Raw genomic sequence first — 11,943 nt, 5'->3', positions numbered from 1 at the left:
GGGGGAGCAAGAGGACAGAGGTAGTGTAATTCTTGCTGCCTATGAACTCAAAGTTTACCATCAACTTTAACAGTATCTAAATATTATTAGAAGACTTGAAATAACACTAAAAATAATAGGAGGACAAGAGAAAGTTGTTTTGCACCTTGTTTGTGTGCTTGACATCCTCTCAGGGACAGCGGAGCATGTTCTTTGCTGTCACACGTGCAGAACAATGCCAGATACTTTTTATTCTCTCCGGACTCGCAGCATCAACCGAGTCCATTTCCTGCAAAATAAGTGCATGATAGCTGATCTGTAAATGCCTGTGCATCATAAATCTCTTACTTTCAGAGGAGAGTTAGAGGATGAGGTACTATCTCATGAGTGACATGTCAATTATTCCTCGCTGCCACTTCCACCTGTTTTATATGCGGCTACTTGCCACAAACACCAGACATAAACATCTATGTCAGACATCTTGAATCTAGGCCTAAACACATTTTTTAGCAGAAGGCAGACACATATTTGATGCGCAGTCCACCCTCCCTCATCGCCTGGGACCAGGTTTACTCTTGATCTGAATAATTCATCCACCCTGTTCGCAATCCTCACCACTTTGAGGCTCAGGCCACTGTTAAATTGGAAAGCCTTGAGACTCTTTTCTTCTTCTGCATCCCGCTGACATGCAGACAGCTGTGATTATAATTACAGGTAATCACTCCTTTTAAAAATGGATGTGGGAGGATGTGAATATTGACCAGCAGGCCGACATCAGAGTCGGTCAGTGAGCAGCACGTCACATCAGAGCTACCCCCACCTAAAGCCTGTTTAAAAATTTGCTGCTGTTTGCAGTTTGCTGTAAATATGTGAGATGCTAAGTTGTCATTTTGCTTGCACAGTTGGCAAGGGGAATGAAATTCACCAAGAGGAAATTGAGTGACTTAATACTTCACCCATTCAACCTTGCCAAATAAAACTCCTGACATTATGCAATTACAACATAAATTTAAGCAGTGCTGTCAAAGCTTTTTAGGAGCAGTAGATTTTGGTTACTTCTTATATTGTATCACTTTCAAAAAAGAGTTTTTAGGAAGAAAGTGAAACTGAATTCTTGATTCTGTGGAAAACATTTATTTGTACAACAGGAATTTCTTCTTAAATGTCAGAAAATTCATCTCGATCTACTTGGTTCAATATCAGAAGCAGCCCAGTGATTCTTGAGATACCCATGTTATTATTCTCATGTATTTTAACAGTTTCAATTTAATTTTTTTTTTAAATGTATGTTCTGTAGTTAGAAAGTATGTTCTTGTACCTGTCCTCTCCATGAGGTAACATTATGAAACTGCCCAGAAAGCCTTTTACAAACTCTACAAATTAGAAAATAAATGTATCAAAAGACAAACAATAGTTAGAAAAGCATCAAACAATACACAAAGTGAACTTAAAACACCATCTGATTTTATTTATTTTTTTCATAATTCTAACTAAATCAGGGAACAGTATGGTCAGCTAAGACCTGTCTACCAATATATCAATTTCAAATTAATTTAGCACATATAGAAGTTGTAAAGCAGGTTTTGTCCCATATCTGAATAATCAGTGAGCTGTTTGTTGTTATTGATCACCATTGTGACATTGTGTAATATCTGTGATATGAGTTTCTGCTTAAACAGGACGATGAAGTATAATTAATATGTTGACGACTGCATATTTTATCCCTGGATCCGCGTTTTTGCTGAGACAGTAATCAATGGTTTAACCAGAGGGATCATATATTCCAAGACAATCAATGAGTATGTACCCTGACTCTGTATCAGTAGCATAGATGTTGCAGAGACATAGATTCATAAACCTGTAAATCACTTTATGCTATGCTCATCTCCAGTAGAGTGAGATTCTCAGTGGTTGTCTTTTTAAATCAGAAGAGTTGTTTTTTATTTATTTTTTATTTTTTTGTATTTAGGAGCAGTTTTTTTGGTATGGCTAACATCCATGAGCTTTTAGGGCCCCTGAGCGACAACAGCTAACTAATCTGTCTTTTTGGTAATAGTGTTCAGCCCAATATTGTCAATAACCAGGCACGGGCAGGGTCAATATTAATCACACGCCCAAGTTGACAGAGACAGGAGTCATCTATTTCCAACTGCTTTGTCAGGAGCACCACCTCATGTGTAATTTAATACATAGACAGTGGAGAACCTATTGCCTTGCCAAAGGAATAGAAATATGTCATATATGAGAGAATGTCTTTGAGAGATTTGAATTCTGCTCTATTATGGTTGTTTGCAGATTTGCAGCACATAAATCCATTTCAGGTGGACTGTAAGTCCAGAGTACAAAAAGGCACCATCATAAAGTACTGCAGCTTATTTCTTAGCTACAGTACATAGAGTATATGGCTAGAACAGGTCAGAGCAATTAAGGTTGAAAAATAGGTGTCACAGCCTGTCTTCACACACAACACACAAACAACCCATCACATCAGTAATGCCAGAGTGACATGTGCCGAATACTGCTGCTTATGCCCAAGGTCAGCCCTCAGCCTTGAGTCACCTCAGCAGACCCCGTGGCTAACACGTACAATGCTTCTGCCAAGGGCCATGATTAAAGGCCAAACTGCCATCGCATTTCATTCCAGACCATGATTCAGAAAAGTGTCAGGAATGGTTATGACAGCAGTAGGTGCTCACCCACTGTCTGTAAGCTTAGGTGTACCAGAAAATCCTTCAGAATGCTTATATTCACAAAGGAAAAGCTGTTTAGGGTATACACTGAGAAAAAGTGTAACCCACGTGTGTGAGGATATCCACGAATATAAATTAACAACCTTGTACAACTGACTGCAGCTACTCATCATCTGTAAGTGTGAAGCTCAACTATACATCACATGAAATATTCTGCTGAAAGTCCTTCTGGACATCAGTCACCTATTGAAAGGGTTGTGGTGAGGAAAATTTAATAGCTGACTGAAAACAATGGTTAGCATAAATAAGTCATCCCTCTAAAAAAAAAAAAAAAAAAAAAGCTAGACTGAATTCAGATCATCAACAAATAACAAATGGAGGAAAAACAGCTGTATTACACCTGAATGAAGATGACACGCTTTCATGTTGTCTCTCCAGATAATGTGAGGTCACAGTGATGGGAATTACTGCAATTTAGACAGGCCTGTTTGAAATTTTAAATGTAAGACAGATGGGCACTGACATCCATGCAATTCAGGCAATAATTCTGTAATGTGTTTATGTTATACAACCCGCATTTTTAATGTGGATCACATCAATAAATTGGACTGGACCACATTGCTTTCAGGAAAATGAAGGTGCTGGTTTATGTCCTGTCGTCCATGCTAATTATATTCTTTAGCCATACTTCTCTTCCTCTAATCTAAGCCAGTTTTAGTTGCCTTAAACCTATTAGCACCAGATTATTTTGCCCACATTGGGACAACAGAAACAAGTTGTATGAAACAAACATCACTTTTTAATACCTGGTTGGCAAGCAGTCGTCTATTTACATCGCAGACATCTAATAGTGAAAATGTAAATGAACTAAAACAGCAAAGTTGTCAATAAAACCAAAACAATGAGCTGAAAGACACTAAAACTATCCATGTAACTGAAGGCAGCTGTGATTTCTGTGAGCTGGTCAGTATGAAATATGTAGTCATTTCATCCATTGTTAAAAATACTGACTGTAGCCAACCTAACTATATTTTACTGTAGCTGGGATGTGCAGATACTGGAGGAACAGATAACACTGGCAGTAAATATCCTACACATATATTCATATATTGCCTCATATATTAAAGAACAATAACCTGGGCAAAGTTATGTTTCTCATGAGCCATATTATGCAAATGCAAAAAAGTGACATATTGTGCAGTAGATAAAGATACATAAAACAGTTCCCTTTTCAGCTTCATTACAGCCCTAAGCCTCTTGTTCTTGTTTACTATAACAAAGTCTCAACCATAACTTGTATTGATTTATTGTTTTCCCTTCTCGTTGTGCGTGCACGGTCTTTCCACTCTAATAGGTCCCCTGTAAAGCAGACACTTTATTTAAGACACAGCCGCCATGCTGAGTCACTTGACATGGCAGTCCTTCCTCGAATCTAATAGGACTGCAGAGCCAGTGTCAAACAGGGGAAGAAGTGGTACCTGAAGTATTGCACTTATTTAATCATATTATAAACATTTTCATCATTGGCCATCTTTACTTGTTGCTAAGGTGTGTTTTTGTCTTTACTTCACATTAATGTAGAAAGTGAAACTACAAATTAGATTTAAAGGTTTGGGTGAGACAGTCAGGCTTGTGGGCTGGTATCCAGTTTACAGTGCATTGAAGCAAAATTACAAAAAGCACACTGTGATATCCTATAACCAGAGTGCTGTTATATTGAATTTCATATAGGCGCTTTTTACAAGATGAGCTAATGCCAATCACATTTAAAATAAGAAATGCAGTGGTAGCTTCGTTATAGGTATTACAGTAAAACAATTACTTTCTGTTATTTAAACCTGTAACTTCTAACTTTTGTTTCCCAACACTGGCCTTCCTCTACTGCTCTCTAATGTCATAACCTGTGAATTAACTTCTCAGCACAGACTCTGCCCAGAATAGACAGGGTGCAATAGTAAAAGCAGGAGAAAAGCTACATTTAAAATGGGTCATTGATTGTTCTCTGCATGGTTGTAACTTGTTTTTAAAAAAGGAGGCTTGTGTGACATTTTAATATGGTTGGTGTTTCTCAGTAATAGATAATAAATATTTGAAAAATGACTTTCACCACAACGTTGTATAGACAAATAAACACAAGAATCAATCTGAATATTAGATACCAATTGATGAATAGAATTATTTGTTTTGTCATCTCGTCATTGCTGCGGATTGACAGGATGATAAACCATCAGTGTTATCAATGGACACTACCAACATGGTTATGAAAGGTCTGGATTTTATTTGTCAGCCACAGCAGACTGCTGTATTACACTGAGAAGCTTATAGTACAAATGAAATGCTCTCAAGGGAATCTCAGCATTACGACCTCATCCTCCCAGAAACCATCCCCATCTGTTTTTCCACGCCTAGAACCACAAGCAGCTTATATTTGCAGGAGAAACTGTTTGCAGTTTGCATGAGGATATGACAGTAAGAATAAATCCTCACTATCCTTCTACAGTATGTACACATTTTCTAATTCTACTCTAATAAGAAGTAACTTTTGTTTCATTTTGCCATTTGCAGTATGTAAAGAATGAAACAAAAACAGTATGTTCACAGTAATTTGTGAATCAAAAAAAGGCTATTTAATTAAATATCCATCTGTCAGGAGCTTTACCATCTTGTAAACCCTAACATTGCAGGGCCATAAGTTGGCTATGAAGTCATAATGTGTTTATGAAAGTATACATTTCCTAGAAAAACAGATATATATGAAAACTGCAGCCACACTATATTAGTGACATGTTAATATCAGTCCAATATGAAAAATGTGTTGGTACTGTAGCAACAAAAATGGTTTGTTGTTAAATTTTTCCATCATTTTAACAGACAACAACAGTATCTGCATTTTGTAAGGAGGAGGGAAAAAAATCACTTTGCATGCAGGTACCACACTTTTCTTGGATGGTTCATTCCCAGTTTACCAACTTATTTGCGCAGCTGGGACTAGCTGTCTTCGTGTTCCAGCAGACTTCATGAAATGAGAATAAACAAACAATATTCAAAGTGACAACCTGGTTGCCTGTCTGTGAATGCAGCGGCCATGCTTGGATTGAATTGGCGAATGGCAAATGAGACTGGCACTGAGATAGCACAGGCCCCTGATTGGATGACAGATGGAACTGAATCTTTTTTTTTTTTTTTTTTTACTGTGAAGCTATTTCCTTATGTATTAACCTGATGTCACACAGAAACAGCCCATGTCTTCCCTTCCTTCTTTTCTATTGTCAATTGAAATCAAGTAACAAAAAAGAAAGAATAGAATAAAAACAACAACAGTGATTGTGATCATCATTAGCAGTGCGTGTGTATCAGGTAAGCAGTCCTTACATGCACACATACATAATGTAACATGATATTCAAACTCATTTATTTATATATAATGTGTCACTTAAATTAGTTTTTTATCCTGTATGTCCTGTGCAACATACCAGTAAAAATAGCATGACCTTGTCATGTGTCGCTCAGTTTAGTGTTTCTGAAGGTAATCTATGTATTGATCTTCGTGCTACTTGATGAATGTTGTAAGCCTATACATGGGTGTTGAAGGTCAATCATGACATTCAACTGAGTGACTGTTTAATGATGCAAACTTTAAAATGTTGCATTCATCTACTGACTCATGACATAAAACCGGAACAAGGTTGGTCTTAGCTGTTATTCTGTGAACTGAGCTGCAGGCTGCTAGGAATCACAGAATGAAGTTTGATGCACTGTAGTGTCTTAACAATGAAAGAAATGTGACACAGCATTGCATAACAATCATAGATGATCTCTTGGAAAATAATACTCAGAATAATAATCATTTTTCTCAATTAGATGTTAAAATGAAATAAAATTCCTGAGAGGTAATCTGTTTCCTCAACTCCTAGCTCCTTTATTTTTTGTCATTTTGAGAAACAACTATTACATTTCTCACTTCAAAGCCACCCCACAAATGTAGTGCCAATTTCCCAAACAAATTATATGATATCATGCTTCTCCTGAATTAGGTTATACCACCATTTAAATTAAATTACCTGAATTTAATTAGATTGCTACCCAGAGGATGATATAGCTTTTACTGTCATTGAATGAAAGTTGTTCTGCAAAGCCTGCTGAGCTGTAAATAATCATGGAGTGCACACTCATAAAATACACTGCTCCTGCCATATTAAAGAAATTAATTCGACCGTACTGCTCAGTAGGGTTTCAAGCAACATTTTGCCAAGGATATATGCACTATTTACTGTAGTATGCAGTAATTAGAGTTGATGAGGAGTTACGGTACATTATCATTTGAGAAGCTTTTGTGATGTATAGGCCCTTATTCTGTCAGCTCAAATAATTCAAGTCATTGTGGAATTATATTCTTGAAATAGTTTTAACTTGCATTGTTGGCAAGTCTGGGCTGCTCTGAGAATCTAATTTCCTGAAGAAGTGAATCATATTATTGATCATAGGATTATAATTGGTTGAAATAATGCCTTGCAAAGCTAATTAACACTTAAGTTTGACTGATCCCAAGCCTGATCGCTGTGCTGTCCAGGCTCAGCCCTACAACAATGGATCTTTTTGAACTGAAATTTCATTAAGAACACAACAACATATTTATTAGCTGCAAATATAATATGATGACAGGAGAGATTTGCATGGTTAAACGTGACTTATCCTGTCAACCACTGAGAGACATTGCATTTATGAGAGGTGATAGCTTCAGACATTGCTTGATTCAAGTGCAATAAAAAATAGATGAACTAAATTCAGCATTTTTATTGCACAGCTGAGCCTCCCGTACTCCACGGTTATCAAACTGTGGCAAACAGATTTGCTACAGTTGGAATTCACTCTTATTCCATTTTTGGATCTATTTTTAGGGAACAGGGTCACTGAGCTGTTGTTTAACTGTATTGTTCCCTTGGTGGCAGCAGTGCAGCTACATTGCCTTGTCTAACTTGGATAATTGTGTATAAAAAGACTGTATGTATTTAACAAAGCTTGGGACATGTAGCCAAAGTTCTTCTTATTAATTTCTAAACATGTCAGTGTAACTGTTTAATTTTTCATATTGTTCAACAATAGTAACTAAAGATGTGCAGTACAAAAACTGCAGTAATATTCTAATAACACTGGTTTAATAATGCATTTTGTCTTCATTTTAATTATTTTTATGTACAAATAGGCTTTTGCAAATAGAAGAGAATAGAATAGAATAGAATAAAATAGAATAGAATACTTTTGTTGTCCACCGTGATGGAATTTTTTTTTTTTTTTTCATTATGATGATGCAGTGTTATAACCACCACCAGAGACTCCAATGAACAATAAGGGAACAACATTAAGTGGCACCTAAGTTCATACTTGTAGGTGTGACAGATTCTTCTCTTCTGGATGCTGAGTGTTAGAGGGTTGACAAAACAACCAGTTGTTTCCCCTTGATAGTAATTGTGCTCCTTGCATGATCAGTCACAGTAAGTTGATTGTTGGACCCTCGCATAATAATGGAGGCTGATTGAAGTATCCATTTCCTTGGGGAGCTAATTATTAATTGCTGTCTGTCTGGAAAACTTGGACGGGTTCAGATTGCATGGATTCCAGTGACCTCACAGGCTGATTGGCTGCTGCCTGACAGCAGCTGGTTCTGGTGCGTTAAGTGTGGCCAGTGTGTTTCATGCCTGTTGATGTGTGCTCAGAGTGGGGATCTGCCACAGGCACTGACAGAGCTCCTCACCTGTGCTGACACACACAGCAACCATTATTCATAGCTGTCTGTCTTTCATGGCCACGTACACACACACACACACACTTCATTCAGGGACTCATTTAATTTGGAAGTGGATATGTTCAGTGTAAACAGAAGTGTATCTGCATGTGTTTTAGCAGCCATGAGTCCAGTGTCAGACATGGTAGATATGATTGATGACAGTGTTTTAGGAGTGAGTCATCATCGCACTGTTGTGCTGGTCAAGTGGGTAATTAGGACGACACTTTGCCTTTGACATGGTCATCCTAGACCTTTGAAGAGGAACATGACTTGGCGTTAACATTTTTGCTGACTTATTTTGGTCCTTTCTGTCACTTGTGTGTACAACTTAATAATGGGGCCAGATGTTATTTTGAAAGCACCACTGAGTTGTATCACAGAGCAGAAGCTATCGTGGTAATTACCATCTGTTGAGAATTATTGGCGTTTGTTGATTTTTTTTTTTTTTTTTTCAAAAAATCCATATGGTGTTGCCATGGCAAATAATACTGGTCAATATCACTGACTTTGTAAGCTAAAGTGATTTAATCTGCTAATTTCAGCCCAAGTGAAGCTAAGAAGAGTCAGCTAACACCACACACAGAAACAAATGCACAGAAAATGTTAATTTCAAGGCTACGTGTTTAGTCAGTTTGTTTTTGTTTCACCAACCTGCAGTTTTTATGAAATCTCACCAGCACACCTGCTGCTGGAAACAATGCAGCATCAATCTGAGTGACACAATGTTCTTTTCACACATTTCTTATATTAGTAGTATTTTGTATAGCTACAAACTCTCAACACCCTGTAAACAGTTTTGCCTATATTTTATTTTCTTGAGTTTTACATCATGCTCACACAGAAAATTCTGTCCAATTTTTCCCACCCTGAAATAATGTGTTTGAAATAGGATGGACAGGCTGTGTCACTGTAATAGCAAAGGCTGTTCTGTTGTGACTTTCAGTGTAGTTGCAGCAGTAAACAGATGCATATCAGGTTCACCTTGTATAATAATGATAATACAAAGTTTCAAAGTGTTGTTAAAAAAGGAAAAATAAAAACCTACTATTTTGCTTCACTGATGCGAGAGATTGGCCACGGCACCTCAACAGGCGCCAGCACCATCTTTGCAATAATAATGGATCACTTGACGCAAAACCCCATTAGTGGATGTGCCCACACTAATAATGGGATCGAGTGACTTTCTATCCCACTGCTTGTCATATAGTGCAGCCTCTCCTTTGATCCCTGCTCAGTGCTGGCACTGGACACTAATTGGTCTTTGATATGCTTCAGCTTTGATCATGTCCTGCAGGAGCAGCAGCTCAATATTTCTAAAAGAAATCAAATAACTAACCTCATCAGTACCATATATTTCGTCATGAGCAATATGTACCTTGGCATATCATAATGAATCTCAAAAAAGACAGAAAAGCAAAACACCATTCAACATCATGATGATTTATAATGCACTCCTGCTTTTAAAAAAATGCAGAATTTGGAGAAAAGGCAAGCCTCTTCTCTTTCAGAGGACGATGGTTGATTGTGGAGGATGCTTCGGAGGCTGATGTTACTCAGAGCACCATCTCCCATTGTCCTGATGTAAGCTGGGTGCGTCTGCCTTCTTTATGAAGATGTTTTATTCATGCTTTTATGGAACTGTTAAAACAATGCATTGCCCTGACATGGCTCATAAAATGTAAAAAGTTTACAGGCTGACAAAACCTGTAGGTCATACTCTATCCTAAGCAAGTTGCAGTAGCAGCAAGCATTAACCATCAACCTAATTAAACTTCAGGCCTTTCTTCTTGCTCCTACTGCCAGGAACTACACAAGGCAGACTGATAAATATATGATCCATCTCCAATAATATGTGAACTATGGACAAAATGCCACACTGCAAAATTTCTCAGATTAAACATAGCATAATGGTCTTTTGATCACAATGAAGGATGAACAGCAGCAGCAATAATACTCAAAACAATCCAGTCATATATTTAGTGTGTAAAGGGCATGCAGGATAAGACCTACAGTCATTTTTTTTTTTTTTTTTAACAAATATTTTGTTGAAGTGTCTTCCTGCGTTCTGTGGTCGGCTTGTTTTCAGAGGTCTATCATGGAGGATGGTAACTATCCAGCCCAGCAGACCTAAATATCACCAGATATATGTAGAAGCCACTCTGAATGACTCATACAGAAGCAAATTTGAACTCTGATTGTAGCTTAACCTTGTTAGTGTGTCTGAAAGTGTGTGGCTAAAGGCTTTTTTAGAAAGTAACCAGGGTCAACTGATAAAAACTGTCTTTGTCCTGTTGTCAGATCCCAACATTCAGGTTGTCTTTAGAAATAACATATGGTAGAGCTCATTTTCTCTTCTCTCATTTTCTCAGGTAAAAATTTGGAGGTCCAAGCAAAAACTGAATTGAAAAAGTATTTTCAATTGAGCTTTTTCAGATTAAAAAAAATATATATTTTTTTTATATGTCCAAAACCTATTACTAATTTGTAATGGTTCAGCTTTTACTCTCCAATATTTGGTATACACTGTGCATTTAATATTCTGTATGTAGCTAACTTGCATTTTAAAAAGTCATATTCTAATTAATGCAATTTGATGTTGAATTTTTTTAACTAGTGTCTGAATAGAGCACTTAATGGCACTTAACTTTATATTGTATTGAGTTGTATTGTATTTTATTGAGTTTTCTAAAATTCCAGTGATGTCAGAAAATAGCTGTTTTATATAAAACTGCTAACACTGAGTCCACATTGTCACAACTAAAAGATTTAAAGTTGAAACTCAGCTATAAATGTTTTACTTGTAAAGACTTGTGCAATATTCTTCCCAAAGTACTTTATGTGCCAGTTCCTCTTAACCGGTTTTGCTTTTACTACATCTGGAATATTGCAAGAAATAATAAAATGCCTTTGATGTTTGGATGAAACTGCCCACAACATAGGATCCAGCTGAATCCAAGTCAAACAGAGAATTGGCTGCAGAAAAAGGCTGAAAACTCACCATCGAAGTTTGACAATAGTCTCTCAGGACAGAGCTGCTTTGAAGCAGGGGCAGTGATTGCATACAATTTCAGATAATACTGAAATCAGGGTTAAAATTATGTGTGGTTGTTACCATGGCAGTTTTACTGCCAGCTACCGTAGCTGCTGCCACTGCATCAGCATCATGCATCATGATGCACAGTGCCGCGATTGATAAGGATGGTACAGAGCCTGTTGGTCCTAGAAACCTAAAGTTTGCAGCACTGATATACTGGACATACAAATATGAAAAGACATTCAGAAAATTCCTTGTTTCACTTTAGACAAATAGTTACGTGGCAAATTAGTTCAAATAGATTTGTTTCTGAGAAGTCAAGGAGAAAATGGCTGCTTTTCCATCTGCAGTACACCATGTTATAACACCCGAAGGGCTCCAACAATTCTCCAACAATGTACAAAATCCCTCAAAGAGACCCACTGTGACCAACAGATAGATCAAAACCAGCAAAT

The sequence above is a fragment of the Mastacembelus armatus genome, chromosome 24 (genome assembly GCF_900324485.2).
Source record: "Mastacembelus armatus chromosome 24, fMasArm1.2, whole genome shotgun sequence".
Taxonomy (NCBI): Eukaryota; Metazoa; Chordata; class Actinopteri; order Synbranchiformes; family Mastacembelidae; genus Mastacembelus; species Mastacembelus armatus.
This window is presented reverse-complemented; position numbering follows the sequence as displayed.